Source organism: Tupaia chinensis, unplaced genomic scaffold (genome assembly GCF_000334495.1).
Source record: "Tupaia chinensis unplaced genomic scaffold, TupChi_1.0 Scaffold000182_1, whole genome shotgun sequence".
Classification (NCBI taxonomy): Eukaryota; Metazoa; Chordata; class Mammalia; order Scandentia; family Tupaiidae; genus Tupaia; species Tupaia belangeri.
In genome coordinates, this window is record NW_006159657.1 from 5,392,261 (window position 1) to 5,411,983 (window position 19,723).

General features: G+C 49.6%; 1 long non-coding RNA gene and 1 other non-coding gene across 6 annotated transcripts; both read left to right on the forward strand.

Annotated features, from left to right (window-relative positions):
• Positions 1–1,479: 1,479 nt before the first annotated feature.
• LOC102472809 (uncharacterized) lies at positions 1,480–19,022 on the forward strand. 5 transcript variants are annotated; one of them, XR_003549095.1, is made up of 4 exons: positions 13,539–14,126; positions 14,383–14,708; positions 17,490–17,776; positions 18,913–19,022. It is a non-coding gene; the product is annotated as an uncharacterized LOC102472809 (long non-coding RNA). The 5 variants fall into 5 exon arrangements; XR_001370225.1 differs by lacking the exons at positions 17,490–17,776; positions 18,913–19,022 and adding an exon at positions 1,480–3,160 and having other exon boundaries at positions 14,000–14,126; positions 14,383–14,797; XR_003549094.1 differs by lacking the exon at positions 18,913–19,022 and having other exon boundaries at positions 17,490–18,002.
• On the forward strand, positions 6,329–6,385 carry MIR9771F (microRNA mir-9771f). Its single transcript, NR_130596.1, has one exon. It is a non-coding gene; the product is annotated as a microRNA mir-9771f (primary transcript).
• Positions 19,023–19,723: the final 701 nt, after the last annotated feature.

Below are 19,723 nucleotides of genomic sequence, written 5' to 3' on the forward strand. Positions count from 1 at the left end.
TGGTTATTACCAGGAAAAACAAAAGATGCCGTCCCCAGACACTGGTGGCTAAACGTGCATTTTGCCCTCCAGGGGCAGGAGCTGGGCTCAGGCCCGGGGAAAGGGGCCGGCTGTAGCTGCGGTCTGGTCCCATTTGCTCTGGGGGTTGTGGGGGAGGTGGGCAAGGTGGAAAAGGAACAGGTGTTACCTGTTTGACAGGCCTGGTCCTTCCAGCTTGGCCTGGGGAGCTTCACCTTGGCAGGGGGCCCTGAACCGTCCCAGCTCACCTGCCAAGTCTGTGAGCCAGGACACTGTCCTACCCTGCCTCAGTTTCCCTATCTGCCAAGGGAAAAGCGGCCCTTTGTATTCTGCCTGGAAGGTTTCTTGGATGCAGTGTTGTCATAAGCTCAAGTGACCAAGGAGCTAGGAAGATGCTTTGAAAAGGGGGAAGTCGACGCATGAAACATGGAAGACGATAGTACCAGCATTTACCGACACACGTGTAATATGCGCAGACGTGCAGACAGGAGGGGAGACCACGGCCCAGCAGGAGGCATGGGCTTCTGTGACCAGCCAGGCTTGTGTTGCAGCCTAAGCTCTGTGACTTGTTGCGTCATTCCAGGCACCTGACTCAACCTCTCTGGGCCGCCAGGTTCTTATGCAGGAAACCCCTGGCTCAAAATGTTGCCCAAGTCTGGTGTGCACGTGTACTCAGTGACTTTAGGTGGTACCTGCCTGAAGATGTAAATTACTCTTAATAGATGTTCCTGGTGGAGCTAATTTGTATTTAGGGCAAAGATATAGGGGTCCTTTTTTATTTTTTATTTTTTTTAGATCAACTTAGGTGAGTTTAAAAAAAAAAAAGGTGGTTTAGGGGCCAACAGGTGGTGTGGTAGTTAAGGTGCTGGATTTCACATAGCCAACTCTGCAGTTCGAGTCCCAAACCTGGCAGCTTAAAAAACATTCTGGGTGTGCACGCCCAAAACCCCAAGAGGAAAATGGAGAAGAAGGAATTGCGGCATGGCTGTCCCAGCTGGGGAACGGTATCTCACTTTCCCTCTCTCTTTGCCTCTCCCTGGGAAGCACATATATGCCCTATGGCAAAAATCTAAAAAAGAAAGGAAAGAAAGAAGGAAGGAAGGAAGGAAGGTAAGAAAAAGATGGTTTCTTAAAAGAGATATTAAAAGAAAGATAGCACAGGTGACTTGCAGATGGGACAGAAATCAAGAGATTTCTTAAAGTTTCAGAGGCCTTTTTAAGAATTCTTGTTTCAGGACCAGCAGGTGGCATAATAGTTACATCTTTGGATTCCCACATAGTCAACCTCAGTTCGAGACCCAGACCCGGACCCGGTGGCTTAAAACTCATAATAAGCGCATGTGCGTGCATATCCAAAATCACCAGAGGAGAATGGAGGAGAAGGGATTGTGGCGTGGCCATCCCCTGGGGGGGTGATTTCTTGTTTCTGTCTCTGTCTCTTTGGTGAATGCAAGTGCCCTATGGCAAAAATCTCTCAAAAGAAAAAAAAAATTCTTGTTTCTCCTAGGGATTTTCTGCTTGGTGTCGTCGGTGTAGGAAGGGTTGGGTGCCAGGGCAGACCCATGGTGGAGGTGGAGGGCTCCAGCAGGGGTAACCTGGGTGTCACACATCTGCCTTTGGGGGGTGTCGCCTCTTTCCTGCTTGCTGACACTCCTGAGACCCCTCACACCCCTCCATAGCCCTGATTTGTTTCTTATTTTGGCATTACGATGACTCAGCACCTCCCTTCCTGTCCAGGGCAACTCTCTGAGCCTCAGTTTCTCAGCAAAGCGGGGAGGATAATAGATGCTCCATCCCACAGTAGCGTGAGGGTCATGAGTTAATGAGGCCCAGAACAGAAGCTATGGCGGCTCATGGATGTGGTGCCAGCTCAAAGGCACCGGGCGCCGGCAGCGCTGGGATGAACCTGGGCACCACAGCGCTCTTGGCCTACAGGGGCATCCACGCAGGAGCCACCCTGTGCCGGGCCTGGGTGCCAGCTCCTCGCCAACCCCCTGGGATGGATTTTGCAAGGAAGTAGCGGGTGCTGGGTCCCAGCCAGCAGGGGCCGACTCTGGTTTCACTTTCTGCTGTGTCATGGGGGGAGGTGTAGGGGGGCCCAGCTGGCCAGCTGGGGTAGGCACAGAGGCTGGGGACAGCTGCTGACCCAGCTGCTGGGCACCCCCATGCCCTCATCCTACAGCCTGCCAGGAGGGGGGGCTGGGTCCTGAGAGCACCCCTGCATAGCTCTACACCCGCACAGTGGGTAGAGCCCCCAGTGGAAAAGCCAGGAGTGGGTGGGATGGCTTCTTCAGCTGTTGAGACTCCCCCCAGAACAGGTTTTAAATCACATAGGCGTGAAGCTTAGAGGACCGTGGCTGTTGACTCTGGGTCCGATTGCTCTAGCTGATTGCTTGCGTCCTCCTGTCCTCCATGGGACTGGTGTCTGTGGAAGGCCTGGCATGTGCTCAGCACCGTGCCGGGTGCTGGAAGGACAGCAGGGAGTGAGACACAGCCCTCCCTATGGGGCTTACAGATGAGTCAGGGGAGGCCCGTGCTGGGAAAATCCCACCCCTAAGGCTCGGCGTTAGTTAGGATCTTAGGGCAGGGTTCGTGTATGTGTCTCTTAGAGGTGTGTCAATTTCCAGATGTAGTGGCCACACTGCTAAGACACTGAGCTCTGTTTGCTGGGACCCCTGGGAGGCCCAGGTTCAATATTCCGTCCAACCTGAAGGCACAGTGGCAAGTGACTTCAGCCCTCAAGGAGGCTGAGGCAGGAGGAATCGGAAGCTCCAGGCTGACCTGAGTGATGCGATGAGACCCTGGTGCATGCCAGTAGTCCCAGCTGGGAGGCTGAGGCAGGAGGATCAGGACAGCAAGTCTTGAAAAATCAGAACACAGACCCAGGAGCCAGTTGTCCCCTTTGAAGCTGGACTCTTCAGCTGACTGCTGTGTGGCCTCTGACAAGTCACTTCATCTCTTTGTGCCTCAGTGCCCTGTCTGGAGGTGCTAGAACAATAGGGCACCTCACAGGGCCACGGTGAGGATGAAACAGATGACAGCGACGTCTGCAGAGAACTGAGGACAGCCTTGGCGTTGACTGGCGCTGTGGAAGTCTCACTTGTTACATAAGAAATGCGGGACAATCTTTACAAGATGAAACGTGAGTGTCACAGCAGGCTGAGGACACAAGGAATGTGGCCCAGCCTGCCCTCCTTGCAGGGTGCTTTCATACCTCTCTTCCCTTACTAGCCATGACCCCCTTGGGTGGGCCTTCCCCACACCACTAGCGGAGAAGACTGAGATGGGGCCAGTGACGATGTGGTGGAGGGGACCAGGCTGCCAGGCAGGTCGGACCCAGATGCAAGGCCTGTGTCCCAGGGGCGGGGCCTGCACAGGTTTTCTGCTCTGCTCTTGAACTTCTTTGTAAGTCAGAAACGGGGCCCTGTGTTTTTCATGTTGCAAATTACGTTGCCAGTCTTGTTCTGATCTCATGTACTTAGTGCCATCACTATATTTTTTAGGAGTGAAGACACTTACTTAATTTATTTAGATTTGTTCTAGGATGTGTGCATTTGTAGGGGTAGGAGGGAAAGTGAGAAAGTCCCCCCTGGGGGAATGGCCACTCTGCAATCCCTTCTTCTCCATTCTCCTCTAGGGATTTCAGGTACACACGCACACATGCCCAGCATGTTTTACAAAGCATTGGGTCCAGGACTTGAACCTCAGTGTTGACCATGTGGGATCCAGCCACCTTAACCACCATGTCACCAGCTGGCTCAAAGCCATTACTCTTAACTGCCACCATCGATCTGCCATACAGCGGAGCCCAGAGTAATTTTCCAATTCATCAATTGCTGCAGTGGGACTGAAATCCTGGGGCAAATATGAAGACTCAGTACAGGGTGAATTGCCCAAATGTCTATTTATCATTCTGTTGTCCCCATTAGAAGGCAGGCAGGGGCAGTTGCAGAGGGTAGAGGCCACGAGCCCTTTAGGGCTAATCCTCAGGGCCTTGCTTGTATCAGGTGTCCAGCTGAGTTCACCATCGCAGCCCCAAAGCTGCACCTGCACGCCGACGTGCTAAAGTGGATGACTGTGTAACGAGTTCTGTAACAGGCGAGTTCAGAGACAACATGGGTGTTTAAAGCACATGGGCCTGGCTGTGCTAGAGCCTGCTCCCGGAGAAGAGGCAGAGTAGGTTGTAGTTCCAGGCAGGTTCAAGGCTCAGTGAGGATGCAGGGAGAGGGTCACAGTGTTCTGGACCTTTAAGTGAGAGGGAGTGGTGAAAGACCCTTATTTTCTCTGAAATTAAAGTTCATCTCCACTCTCAAAACCCAAAAGTGTAAATATTACCAAGAAGCCAATAATTTTTTCAAAAATGCCTTGAAGATATCTATAACAATAATAAGCATGGGGGGGGTGGAAAAACATGACGTTCAGCAAGGCTGACCCACCCTGGGAGGTTCCCGGTTTGCGTCTGGAGACCTCCCTGAGCGTGCCAGGCATGCGTGTGCCCATGACCTGAGCCAGCTGGGGGTGGATTGCAGCATCAAGACCTCTCTCGTTGTCTTTCTCAGTCATAGCAGAAATAAAGAAAATATAAACATGCATTTGGGTCTTTGCCAGCCACGTTCATAGGCATGATATCCATTGTTTCAGAGAATCTTCTGATGTAGTTCTCATCCTCATTTTCTTTTTTAAAAATTTTATTTATCTTTATTATTATTTTAAATTTGAACGGAGAGAGGGAGAGTGAGAAAGCAAGCCGCCAGATCCGGGACTTGAACTACCATCAGCCATGTGGGAGTCCAGCACCTTAACCACCATACCACCTGCCCACCTCTCTTTCTTCTTTCTTTTATTTATTAATTATTTGCTATAGAGTATGTGTGCGCATCAAAGAGAAAACAAGGGAAAGTGAGAAATCACTCCCGGCGGTAGGGGGTGAGTGGGAGGGGATGGCTATACCTCAATTTCTTCTCCATTTTCTTCTCTGGATTTTGGGCACACACATGCACCCGGCGTGTTTCTCAAGCTACCAAGTCCAGGACTCAAACTGCGCAGCCAGCCATGTGAGCTCCAGCCGCCTTAACCACCACTCCACAGACTGGCCCCTCGTTCTCCTTTTCTAAATAACATGATAACCACCAACATGCGTCAGATGCTTTGGCTTCACTTTACAAGTATGAAGCCATTTTAGCTGTGTAAGCAGCACACGAGGGAGATGCTGGTCCCCGGCTCCCTGGTGAAGAGATAGGTGAACCGAGCAATCAGGGACTACATACCAGCGTGTGGAGAGCCGTGTCTCCAGCCAGCACCCGTCGGCACCCTTCTGTAAAGGGCCAGAGGGTAAATCTTTGCCAGCCATAGGGTCTCTCTGTTGCATCTGCTCCGCTCTGCCCCTGGAACTTAGAAGCAGCCAAGCCCATACATAAATAAATGGACATGACTACGTGTTCTAATAAAACTTTATTTACAGAAACAGGGAGTAAGGCCAAATGTGGCCCACAGGCCAGAGTTTGTCAACCCCTTTCAAACCAAACGCCTGCCTTTCAGTGAGAACATAGCGAACCTGGCCCTGGCATGGCTCTCTCCCCACCTGTGAGGCGCCGAGGAGTTGAATTTCAGAACAGATGCCCACTGTCTCTGGAGAGGTGCAGTTGGCGCCTCCTCCCTGGAGGAGATTCCAAAGTTCTTGGAACTTAGAACTATTAGGGCTTATTATAGATTCTTATCATAGAACACCCTGAGAACTTAAAAAAAATTATTATTATTTTAATTAGAGAGAGAGAGAACGTGAGAAAAGAAGCTGCCAGATCTGGGACTCAAACCACAGTCAGCCGTGTGGGAGTCCAGTACCTTAACCACCATGCTACCTGTTGGCCCCATACCCTGGAGATTTTAAAATTGAACTTTAATAGTCATCAACTGAGCAGCTTTTTTTATAAACATTTTTTTTTAGTTGCCAGAAGGCACATGTGCTCTCCAGAGAACGAGAGAGTGGAGAGACAAAGAAAGCACTCCTGGTGTGTGTGTGTGTGTGTGTGTGTGTGTGTTTGCGCGTGTGGTCATGCCACAATCCCCTTTCTTCCACTTTTCCATCCCGTCAGGATTTTGGGCACACACATGCAGGTGCCTGGTGTGTTTTCCAAGCTATTGGGGCTGGGATTCGAATCACAGTTGACCAGGTGGGATCTGGCTTCCTATGTACTGGGCTTAACCACCAACTGAGTACCTTTTAAAGAGGAAAAGATGTGCTACCGTTTAGGGAAATACTTCAGTGAGGAATAAGGCACTCCTTTAAAGTAGGAATGAAAGCTATTGGGTCATCGGGAAAGTCATGACGCATTTGTGCATAGAAAAATTTGCCCTGACTTTCCTGACGACCCAATATCTCAAGACCTAAGAATGGGGCTGAGGGGGGCCCAGCCTACGGTGCAGGAGCAGTGAACCATCAGCAGTGCTGGAAGCCGCACGGCCAGCCAGGGGTTTGCATCCTGAGTTGGCTGGAAACACAGCAGGTGAAGGTGCACCCAAGATCCTGACTAGCAGAGGGCTGGGAGAAGGGGATCGTGGCTTGACCAGACCCTACTTGGGGTACCTGTCTCTTTTTCTCTCTCTGTTTCTCATGCACATGATTGCTCATGAAAGAAGTAAAATAAGCTTGAAAAATATTCAAGTAACCACAAGGGCAGATGGCAGTTTGTGTGTGTGTGTGTGTGTGTGTGTGTATGTGTGCAGTGAGAGGGTGGAAAAAAGAGGATTTTCACAGGGCACAAGGCTGGAGCCTACAGAATCCTATGGAAGAGTCAAGAAGAGCTTTTATTGTTTTTAAATGAGTTTATTGAGATCTAATTCACTTAACACGGTCTGCCTGTTTAAAGGGTACAAGTCAATGGCTTTGAGGATATTCACTCATTATCGCATTCGATTTCAAAATCTTTCCAGTCACCTAAAAGGAAGCCAGGGCCCCTCTGTGGTACTGCAGTTAAGGCAGATCCCACAGGGTCTACTGCAGCTTGAATCCCAGTCCCGGGAGCTTGAAAAACAGGCCAGGCAAGAGAGAGAGAGAGAGAGAATGTGTGTGTGTGTGTGTGTGTGTGTGTGTGTGCATGTGTATGAGCGTCCGTGTGTGCCCCAGATCCTGAAGGCACGGGAAAGTGGAGGAAGAAGGGTTGCAGCATGATCACTCCCCATAGGGGTTGTCTGTCTGTCTGTCTCTGTCTCTCTCTCTGGTGAGCACACGTCCTCATTGGCAGTTTTCAAAAAGGACATTTAAAATACAAAAATAAAAATAAAGAGGCCCTATACCCTTTAGCAGTCCTCCCCCCACACCCACCCCAGTCTCCAACACTCCAACCCTATGTAATCACTAACCCACTTCCCGTCTGTATGGACGTGCCTGTTCTGGAGATTTGACGTGATGGAATCATGCATTGCGTGGCCCTTGTGACTGGCTCCTTTTACTTAAGCACGATGGTCCATGTCGTAGCATGTACCAGAACCACATGCCTGTGGGCCGCTGAGCAGTACCCATGCCAAGGCTAAACCACCTTTGTGCATCCCATGCTCAGGTGAGGGGCGTCTGGGTTGTCCCCCTTTCAGCTGCTGTGGACTCTGCAGGCAAGAACGCCGATGTCCGGGTCTTTTTGATCATGTTTTCATCCTCACAGGTGTACGGCTAGGAGCGGAATTGCTGGGCCACGAGGCACCTCCGTGGTTAACATTTTGAGGAACTGCCAGAGGGAGGCCTTACATTGCCGTTTTCAACTTTGTCTTAGGGAGATTTCTCAGCACACCTGGAAGTGGAGATTAGCCTTTTCCCTATGTTGTTTCTTCAGCCCTTTTCTGAGTTTTAAAAAAGTATTTATTTCCATTTGTTATTATTTTTAATTTTTTTTTAGATGTTTTCGCTATAGGGCACGTGCGCTCGCCAGACAGAGAGAGACAGAGAGACAGAAAGCAAGAAATCACCCCCCAGGGGTGATGACCACGCTGCAATCCCTTCCCCTCCATTCTCCTCTCAGGATCTTAGGCACGCACGCACAAGCACCTGGCATGAGTTTTAAGCTACAGGGTCCGGGACACGAACCGCGGGAGTCCAGCGACATAGGCATTACGCTAACTGCTGGTCCCATTATTTTTTAATTTGACCAGAGAGAGCGAGTGAGAGAAAGGGGAAGCAAGAAAGTAAGCCACCAAGTCCAGGACTTGAACTGCAGTCGGCCATGTGGGAATCCAGTGGCATTTGGCCACCATGCCACCTCCCGGCCCCTCTGAGTTGTTTTTTAAATTTCCTTCTTTCTTCCATGAGCAAGAGAGAGACGGCACCGCCTGTAGAGTCTCAATGCCATGATTCGCCCAGTTTTGGCCAGTCCTGGGTCTTGGGCATGCAAGTGCTGGGGGGCTGTAGGGGTCTCTAGACGCAAACCCAGAACTTTTCCATGTGGGTCACCCTCACAGAGGTCGAGCCAGTTCGAGCCCAGTACTTTCTTTCCTTGGTAGAGAAATCGACCTGTCCTTTGTCCCAAACCATTGGCCAAAGTCTCCTACACCCACATCCTTGTGTGGATGGGACATGGGGACAGTGGAAGACTTGGGACCCGATCCAGAGAGGGGGTGGGAAAGGAAGAGCTTCTGAGTGAGGCAGGAGGGCCACAAGGTTTGCAGTATCCAGGGCGCAAGACAAACACATGGAACCCTTTATTCAAAACTTTGGAAGTCCAAGATGGCAACAGCAAAGCATGGAACCACGCCCAGACCCTGTGGCTGCACAGGGGCCATGCCCCCGAGGAGCCTACCCCAAAGCAGGAGGGGTCCAAGCAGAAATGATTCAACAAACAGAGGACTCTAGAACCTCCAGTGCCTGGGAGAGACATTAAGACCCTCACCCCAGTCTCTGGACTGGCTCCAAGGAAAGCTGGGTCTCCCAGGGTATGTGGGACAACACTCAGCCCTCCCATCTGAGTCTCTGAAAATAAGATGACCCCAGTTGACATGTGGGTTATAAGTACTTAAAAAAATAACCATTTGTCTTAAGCCTTCTTGCCTCAGAGGCCACAGTTGTTTTAGTTGGCTGTGCCGTTTTGTCCTGGATTTTGAATGTACTCTGATCCCCAAGCAGGTGACAGGGCGGCAATCACAGGGACAGAGGCCTGCTGGTTAGCAAACAACCCAGAGCAGTGGCAGGACCAGGGTGCCCAACAGAGCAGGTGGCTGTGCTCAACACGGGACAGGCAGCAGCTGTGACACCCAGTCCCCCCAGCTCAGACAGAGCTCCAGTCTCCTCGAAGGATGGCCTCCGGCACTCCCTGGCCCTTCTTTCCTGGACTTGCCACACTCCCCACTCATAATTCATCTTCTCTCAAGACACCCAGTGATGCAGAGCCTCCCATGTGTTTTGGGGAGACACCTGAGGGTGCACTCATTTTTTTTGGGGGGGGAGAGGTTTTTGCTATAGGGCACGTGCACTCGCCAGACAGACAGAGAGAGACAGAGAGACAGAAAGCGAGAAATCACCCCCCAGGGGGGATGGTCACACCGCATTCCCTTCTCCTCCATTCTCCTCTCGGGCTCTTGGGCACACACACACACACACATGCCCGGCGTGAGTTTTAAGCCACCGGGTCTGGGACGCGAACCGTGGTCAACTACATGAGATTCCAGCGACATAGCCATTACGCTAACTGCTGGTACTAGGGTGCACTCGTTCTTACGGGGCTTTGTCACAGAAAGGTCTATGGTTCACCTGGAATATTCTCTCTGGAGAGGAGGGTTCCCTGAGGAGGGAACAGATTGGGACCTCGCAGCCCCTGCTCTTTGTGGGCTGTGCATTCATGTGACCACCGTGTCCTGCTGGAGGCAGAGCCGTGCACTGGGCATGAGCTGTCTAGGAACCCACAAAGTGGACATGGCTCCTCCCCTCCAGAGGACAGGCGCCTGCAAACCAAAAATAAGAGAACTTCTCCATTTGACCAAAATAATGTAATGACAATTGCAAAGAAGAACTACAGGGGTGAGTAGGTGGTGTGATAGTTAAGATGCTGGACTCCCACATGGCTGACTATGGTTTGACTCCCAGACCTGGTGGTTTAAAAATCACATTGGGTGTGTGCATGCATGCCAAAAATCCTGGGAGGAGAACAGAGGAGAAGGGACTGTGGCGTGGCCATCCCCCAGGGGGTGATTTCTCACTTTCCTCTTCCCACTCACTGTGTCCCTCTGTCTTTCTCCAGGGAGTGCATGTGCCCTATGGCAAAAACCTAAAAAGTAAAAAGAGCAATAAAAAATAAAATAAAGGGACCAAGAGATGGTCTAAGGGTTATATCGCTGGACCTCCTACATAGTCGACTGTGGTTTGAGTCCTGTACCCAACGGCTTAAAAGTCATGAGGGGTGCATGTGCATGTGTGCCCAGAATCCCAAGAGGAGAAGGGATTGCAGCGTGGCCATCTCTCTTAGGGGGTGATTTCTTACTTTCTCTCTCTCTCTAATGATCATACGTGCCCTATAGCAAAAATCTCTGTTAAAAAATAATAAATAAAATAATGAAAGAACTACATCACTAGATCTTAACGACTTAAAAGTCATGAGGGGTGCATGTGCATGTGTGCCCAGAATCCCAAGAGGAGAAGGGATTGCAGCGTGGCCATCTCTCTTAGGGGGTGATTTCTTACTTTCTCTCTCTCTCTAATGATCATACGTGCCCTATAGCAAAAATCTCTGTTAAAAAATAATAAATAAAATAATGAAAGAACTACATCACTAGATCTTAATGGACTGTGGTGGCAGTTTTGGGGTTTGTAGACAGCCTTAAAGCAAAGGCCTTCTTGTGAGAGAGACTGTTCTCAGCACGGTAGATGTTGAAGGCCGTGGAGGAAAGACGTGGCCCTCCTAACCCCCACTTCCGGTAACAGACCTGCCACGCCACAGGAATATGAACCAAGTGGCCACCTGGCTTGTGTGCCTCCTCCCCCCAGCCTCATCCCCAACCCGTACCCGCCTCTCCATCCCATCCTGGATGGAGCACTCTTCCTGGCGTCTCCTCCAGCACAAGCCACACTGTGCAGCGTCCCTTATCCAAAGTGCTTGGGACCAGGAGTGTTGCGGATTTCAGAATTTTTTGGATTTTGGAATATTTGAATATACATAATATTATATGTATATATATATATAAGTATCTTGGGGGTGGGACCGATGTCTAAACACAAAATTCAATTGTACCCCATACGTATAACCCGAGGGTCACTTTACACACCGTCTGTGTGCTACAGCATTTTGACCACATCTGGTCGTGTGAGGTCAGGTGTGGGACTGCCCACCTGAGTCATGTGGACACTCAAAGTTAAGGGCTTTGGAGCATTTGAGTTTTAGGACTTGCAGACTAGGGGTGCTCAGCTCGTATTAGGAAAGGCAGGTGGTGTTAGTTCCCTAGGGCCAATCTAATGCATTTATGTGACTTAGGGACAGTAGGCATGTATTACATACGTTATTTCAGCCTGGAGGCCGAACCGGAGTAGGCCCCTGGGCAGTCTAGGGGAAAAGTCCTTCCTGACTGGGTCCTGCTCCTGGGGACCCTGGGTTTCCTTTGCTTGTGGCCGCATCACTCCCAGCTCTGTCTTCACACGTTCCTCTTCTGTCTCTCTGCTTCCCTCTTACAAGGAGATGAGGCTTCTAGTTAGTGCTCACCTGGAAGAACCAGAGCGAGCGCCTCCTCTCACCTCCAAATCCTTGACTTCATCCCTCCTTCTGCTATAGAAGGTATCACTCACAGGTCCCACCTCTGGGGGCCACTCCTCTGTGCTGACAGCCATGTGACAGATAGGGTAGTGTCCCTGTACTTGAGGCCTTTAGACCGCTCACGGAAAACATGTACTATGATGAAACTATGCGTGGATGTCAGGGTTTCATTTGCACCAAAATAAATTAGCCCTCCATTTCATTTTGTATGAACTTTTGCAGTCGCCTTGTGTTATTACCGCTCCGGCTCTGAGTATGGAAGTGATTTTTTTCATTTCTTTGCTTTGGGGATTTTTGCCATATGGTGTGTGCACTGGAGAGACAGAGAGAAGTGAGAAGGCACTCCCACCCCCGGAGGGATGGCCACGCCACTGTCCCTTTTTCTCCATTCTACTGGGCTTTGGGGCATGCACGCACACGCACCCAGCATGTTTTCCAAGCTGCTGGGTCCGTGACTCAAACCATGGAGTCGGTCATGTGGGATCCAGCACATTTTCCACCATGCCACCTGCCGGCCCCATGGAGTGTTTTTAAATATCAAAAGTGCACGTGAAGGCGGTAGGGCACCCTCCATGGTCCTGCCATGCTGCGATCCCATCTCCCCAGCCCTCCAGCGCCTCAGGATCTTGGGTGCCCATGGATGCACCCACCCTGTTTTCCGGCTGACCCCAGAATTCAGACCCACAGCAGGCCACATGGCTCCCAGAACTGTGGTCCAGTAAGCTATGAATTGTACCACCGAACTGTGCCGAAATGATTTTTTAAATTTGCTATGGGGCATGTGTGCTTGCTGGAGGGAGGAAGGAAAAGTGAGAAATCACGGAGTGTACCACAGCGTAATCTTTATCCCCGCCTAAGGTTTTTGCTGTAGGGCGTGTGCACCCACCAGAGACATACAAAGAGGGAAAGTGAGACTTCACCTCCTGGGGGGAATGACCACACCATACTCCTTTCTCCTCTGTTCTCCTCTTGTGATTTTGGGCACACACGCACAAGTACTCAGTGTGATTTTCAAGCTGCTGGGTCCAGGACTCAAACGGTGCAGTCAGCCATGAGGGAATCCAGCCGCCTTAACCACCATGCCACTGCTGGCCCCTGCAATTCCTGTTCCTCCTTTCTTCTCTCGGGATTTTGGGCCTGCACATACATACTCCCAGTGTGATTTTCAAGCTGCTGGGTCCAGGACTCAAACGGTGCAGTCAGCCATGAGGGATTCAGCTTCTTAGTCTCCACATCACCTGCCGGCCCCCAAAAGTGATTTTTGTTTGTTTGTTTGTTTGGAGAGGTTTTTGCTATAGGGCGTGTGTGCTCGCCAGAGACAGAAAGTGAGAAATCACCCCCTAGGGGGGATGGCCATGCCGCAATCCCTTCTCCTCCGTTCTCCTCTCGGGATCTTGGGCACGCACGCACACATGCCTGATATGAGTTTAAGCTACCAGGTCTGGGACTCGAATTGCGGACCACTACATGGGAGCCCAGTGACATAGGCATTATGCCCTCTGCTGGTCTCCAGAAGTGATTTTTTTTTTTGAGAGGTTTTTGCTATAGGGCGCGTGCGCTCGCCAGACAGAGAGAGACAGAGAGACAGAAAGTGAAAAATCACCCCCCAGGGGGGATGGCCATGCCGCAATCCCTTCTCCTCCGTTCTCCTCTCGGGATCTTGGGCACACACGCACACGCACCCGGCGTGAGTTTTAAGCCACCAGGTCTGGAACGCGAACCACGGTCGACTATGTGGGAGTCCAGCAACATAGCCATTACTTATTGTTAACGGACCCCCAGAAGTGATTTTTAAAACCCCACTTAATGTTTTATAATTATTCCATATTTAAATTTTTAAAAAAATGTTTACAGTAAGAAAAACAGTCCCAAAGAATATAAGGTGGGACATCAAGGGGCCCCTCTTGCGACTTCTCTCCAGCTCCAGCATCACTTGGGGAGTACCCACTGTGTGCAGCAGACAGTCTTCGAGAACTTGGTGCTTGTGGCCAAGGCTGCACGGCATTTTTGCTGATGATGTCAAGGGAGCCGGGGGTGTTACAGTCTATCCCGAAGACATGGCAGTTCTCAGACCTGTGTCCTGACGCTTCCAGCGTCACACATACTTAACCTGTCCTCTGCGGGCCGACGTTTCGAGAACTCCAGGAGCTTGCCTTCACAGCATACATGGTCTTTGGCGCGTGGCCAAATATACTTGTAGGGTAAATTCCTAGAAGTGGAGTTTCTCAGTTAGAGGACGTGTGCGTTTTAAATTTCGACAGCTGTTGCCAGTGCCCTCTGAATAGCTTCTGTCACTCACATGCCTATCAACAGTGCAAGTGTGAGCATGCCCATTTCGACACCCTTTCTACCCCAGGAAGGATGCAGAGGAAGCCAATTCCAAACGAGGTAAGTGGACTTCCTTCGTGGGCCTGGGAGGGGGTGGAACTGGCCTCCGAGGTCCCCGTAGCTTTGAGGAGCTAAGCCACTCAGAGGTCTCGTTAGTTTGGGTTCTATAAACAAAGGCAGCGTTTGGGGAGGTGAGCCGGCACCACGCAGCGAGAAGCATCGTGCAAGTCAGGATTTATTTCTTGAGTGCGGTTAGAATTTAAATATGGTCCAAACACATTCTTCTTTTAATTTACACAAACAAATATGTTCCCAGGCTGACACCTCCGGTGCCAAGTTTCTAGGGGATACGAAATTCTGCTGTGAGATTAGAAACCACTAGGGAGAAGACGAGAACCGGGAAGCTGCTGTGAGGGAGCCGTACGTGGGCTGCCGAAGGCTTCCCTGTCTGCGCTGCAGGTGAACCTGCCACTAATTGCAGCGAACGAAACGTGGAGCACATCAAGACCAGAGGATGGAAAAGGCTTCAGTTCTGATAAAAGGAGGCCTGCTTGGCTCGGAATCCTCCCCCCTGCCAGCCAGGAGGCGCAAAGATGTTTCCAGACAGGGATGACGGATGGAGGGGAAAGAAATCAGGCCAACGTGAGTCGCCTTTCGGGGCTGCGCGAACACAAAACCCAACCACTTGAAATGGTTCCAAGAGAGGGGATTAAAGCAACATGTTATTTTGAGTGATTGCTTAATTTATTGAGCTGCGGCTAGATCCGTAATGAAATACAGCCCTTGTAACTGATAACCTCCTGCTGCAGTTGAACTTCGACAATTAAGGAATATTTTCTGAGAGTTTCTCTGGAACGGCTCGGAATTTGTAGCCATGGTGGGTGCTTCTGAGTCCTCATTTTGCAGGCAAGCTTTTTATCTTTTTCTGAGAGTGGCAGGTTATTGTTAACGGAGAAAGCAGCGTTTCACCGAGTGCCCGTGTGCAACGGCGCTTACATATGCTCTCCCCAGTCCCGACAATATCCCTGAGCTACAGACGTGCAGCCCCGAGATGTTAGGTGATTTTGCAAGTGGTATTATCTAAGACAGAGCTACTAGCCACTTGCAGCTACTTATGAGTAAATTAAATTTTAATTTAAAAAATCTAAATTCTTTTTTTCAGAATGACTTTTATTTATTTATTTATTTGAGAGATTTTCGCTATAGGGCGCGTGCGCTCGCCAGACAGACAGAGAGAGACAGAGAGACAGAAAGTGAGAAATCACCCCCCAGGGGGGATGGTCACACCGCAATCCCTTCTCCTCCATTCTCTTCTCGGGATCTTGGGCATGCACGCGCATGCGCCCGGCATGAGTTTTAAGCCACTGGGTCTGGGACGCAAGCCGTGGTCGACTACGTGGGAGTCCAGCGACATAGCCATTACGCTAACTGCTGGTTCCCTTTATTTATTATTATTACTATTATTTAACTTGACCAGAGAGAGAGAAAGTGAGCTACCAGGCCCGAGACTCGAACTGTGGTCACCCACTTGGGAGTCTAGCACCTTAGCCACCACACCACCTGCCAGTTCCCAAAAATTAGAATTAAAATTAAAAATTAGAATTAAAAAAAAGTCCTCCCTAGGCTGCATTAGTGAGTTCACGTGCCCAGCTGCCCTCCGTGGCTGGTGGTGACCACATTGGTAGTAGAGACAGAGACCATTCCAATGATGGCAGGAACTCGTGTTAATCAGCACAGGGCCAGAGCTACAAACTGGCAGAGCCAGGATTCAAACTCAAGCTAACAGCCTTTGCAAGCACAATTCTACCACCCACTAGCTTTTTCTCTTCTCTCTGCTGAGAAGCAAAGACCAGAGTAGTGATCCTGAGCTCCAACTGTACGTTAGAATTACTGGATATTTTTAAAGCTTATTTCTTCCATGAGCGAGCGAGAGACAAGGAGAGCGCATCCGTCACAGGGTCTTCACACTGCAGCTCCAGCTAGCCCTGGATCATGGGCATGTGTGGGTCCAGCACACTCAGGCCTTCAGACTTGAACCCAGAACCTCCCAAACAGGCGTTGTCACACTTGCAGAGCATCAGGTTTCGCTGTTACACCACTACCCAGCTCCTACCTAGACTAATTTTAAAAAATAGTAAAAATGATGGTAGGGTCCCGGACTCAAAGATGCTGACTTAATTATAAGAGGGACAGGGGCAGGCACTGAGGTTCTTCTAACTCCTGTGATTCCAGTGAGCAGAGTGAGAGGGTCCACGCGTGGCCAATGGAACGAGCTGCTCAGTCCACCAGGAGGACAGCCTCTGGAGGGCTCATCCCAGGGCCATTTGTAAAGATTTAACTGCTTTGTCATATGCTTTGTGTGTGAAAGGAGTTGCGGTGGGGAGCTTTGCTTTTAGAAACAGGCATTGTCACACCTCCATGTACGAAAGGACACACATGCAAAACTATGGCTACAAAAGGGAACTGGACTCCCATTTGAATTGGTATGAACTCAAGCTGTATTTTGCCTTATGCGTCTGATAGCCCGCCCACTGAGAAGGTTATAAGGTCCCACTCCATGGCAGTAAGCACTCCCAGCCCCCAGATCATGGTCTCTATACCCCACTTCCCACTAGCAGTCAGGGCTCCATGGAGAAATGGTCAGACCTGACATACATGTTCAAGCTAAGTCTGGAACATCTCAAACAGGGGGCACAGGAGCTAGCAGCAGCTTCTGGGGTCATGTCAGAAGGGATGCAGAAACTGGAACCAGCAGATAGCATAATAGCTACGTTGCTGGACTCCCACGTAGTCAACTGCAGTTCGAATCCCAGACCCAGCGGCTTAAACTCATGCCAGGCACATGTGTGTGAGTGACCAGGATCCCAAGAAGAGAATGGAAGAGAGGGGACTGCCATGTGGCCACCACCCATGGGGGGTGATTTCTCACTTTCTGTCTCTCTGTCTGTCTTTCTGGTAAGCACACGTGCTGTATAGCAAACCCCCCCCCAAAAAAAAAGGAGGCAGGAATCATGAAGAGTTCCCCCTGGCCCAAAACAGGACAGTGTGAGCATCCAGTAAGAATAACTGTAATAGATCGGAACCTTTCAGGTGTCCAGATCTGTGAGTGCACAACGAGAGGGGAACATGGACATAGAGATATTGACATAGATCAACTCATCTGTTACTTTTGGAGCATGCGGGGAAAACAACTCATTATTTTGAAAACTGTCAAATAAAGGGAAAGAATTGATTATCCTTCTTGATATGAACTGTATGTTTTGGTAACAAAGTAGTAGAGCAGATACTCTTTATGGAAAATATTGTGTTAGGGCCAGCAGGTGGCGTGGTGGTTAAGAGCGTTGGACTCCCACATGGTCAAGGGTGGTTTGAGTCCCAGACCTGGTGGCTTCCTTTCTCACTTTCTCTCTCTCCTCCTCTCAGGTCAAATTAAAATAAATAAATATAAAATAAAATAATTCTTTAAAAAAGAACTACTGCACTATTTTGCAATCTCTAGTGAAAGAATGTATCTAGACAATGACCCTCAATGGCTGCTAACATCACGCGATACTACATACCTTTTAGTGGAAATACAGCACAGCCACTGAGAAATAGTCATACCCCACCACACATATAAAACCAAACAGAAGACGCCTTTCTGGAGATGCACAAGCAAAACCCAGACTGCAGGACACTCTGCAGAACAACCAACCCAGTTTCTTCAACAAGTAAGTGGCAAGAGAGAAAGGGAAGGGGAGAGAACCTTCGGATTATGAGGGATGTAGTTGCCATACCCACCCATGGCAATGTATGAGTCTTATTTGGAGCCTTAAATAAAATTATGAGACAACTAGAGAAACGGAAATGCTAACTGGATATTTGCTGATATCAAAAGCATTGCGCTGGGGCTGGCAGGTGGCGTGATGGTTAAAGGCGCTGGACTCCCACATGGCTGATAGGAGTTTGAGTCCTGGACCCAGTGACTTGCTTTTTCACTTTCCCTCTATCAATCTGGTCAAATTTAAATAATAATATATATATATAAAATATTTTTTTAAACATTGAGCTGGGCCAGCCAGTGGTGTGGTGGTTAAGGTGGCTGCATCTCACATGGCTGGTGGTGCAGTTCAAGTCTCAGTCTTCGTGGCTTGGAAAACATGCTGGGTACATGCATGTGCGTGCCCAAAATCCTGAGAGGGCAACAAATTGCAGCGTGGCCACCCCACACACACACACTTTTGGGTGTGTGCTTTCAGACTCCCTCTGTCTCTGTGTCTGGCAAGTGCAGGTACCCTATAGCAAATTAATAGAAAAAAAAAAACAAACCCCAGCATTGAGCTTTTAATTAAAGGTTGAGCATCCCTAATCTAAAAATTCAAAACGCTCCAAAATCCAAAATGTTTTAAGCCTCTGTATGATGCCACAAGTGGAAAATTTCATACCTGGCCATGTGACAGGCTGCAGGCACGTCATTTCAATACAAAAGCACTGTATAAAATTACCCTTGGGTTATGTCTGTAAGGTGTATATGAAATACAAATAACTGTCATTTTAGACTTGGGTCCTATCCCCAAGATATCTCATTATGTATATGCAGATATTCCAAAGTCTGAAAGAAAATCCAAAATCTTAAGCACTTCTTGCCTCAAACATTTCCGATAAGGGATACCCAGCCTGTATTGTTAGTTTCAGTAGGAATGGCAATAAAATGAAAATATTGTTTGGTGTCATGTATGAGAGGACTTCAGATCATGTATGGAAAAACAGAATTAAAATACAGGTTTATTTTTGTGCAAAAAACTTTGAAACCCATGCATTTTTTTTTTTTTTTTGGTAATGTGCATTTCCCATGAACTTCTCAAAGGACCGCACTCATACTGAAATCTGTGCAAGTGAAAGGATGGTGTCTCGAGCCAGCAGGTGGAATGGTGGTTTGAGTGCTGAATTCTCACATGGCTGACTGTGGTTCGAGGGACCAGATGGCTTGAAAATTGTGCATGCCCAAAACCCTGAGAGGAGAGTGGAGGAGAAGAAATGGTGGCATGGCCATCTCTTGTATGTGTTGGGTGATTTCTCACTCTCCCTCTTTCTGTCCCTCTCATGCACCCTATGTAAATAAAAAACCAAACAAACAAAATGAAAAAAAACAAAAGACTGATGTCTGGAATTTTGTTCAGAGTCAGCCGGGGGAGAGAACTGGGTGGCCAAGAGGTGGCTGCCAAGGCAGGTCAATGGACGGCAGGAGACCATTCTCCTACACAGTCTATTCCAGTGTGCGCTTGAAGCTCTACATAATAAAGTGAGATAAGAAAGAAATACCAACTTTTCCCTTCCCCTCTCTTGAGGGTGCCCATCCCCTAGCTGGCATCTCTGGGGCAGGCCTGGGGAGCAGGCTTGAGCTGTCTCTTCGTGCATTCTGCCCTTCCCCACCAGACTCCATCTCCATGGCAACTGGCGGGGCGGGCCTACAGCATGCCAAAGGCTCCTGTCCACTCAAGGGGAGGCCAGGCCCCGCATAGCTGTTCCCTTTGGAGAATTCCCTAGCTGGGTCTTCACAGAGGACACACTGCTAGCGATGCCTTCCTGCCCCTCTTCCCCATCACTCTTGCTCCCCCAAGGCCCTGTGATGGTAGAGCCCAGTTTGTGCAGAGAACCTGGTCATGAAGCAGGTCCAG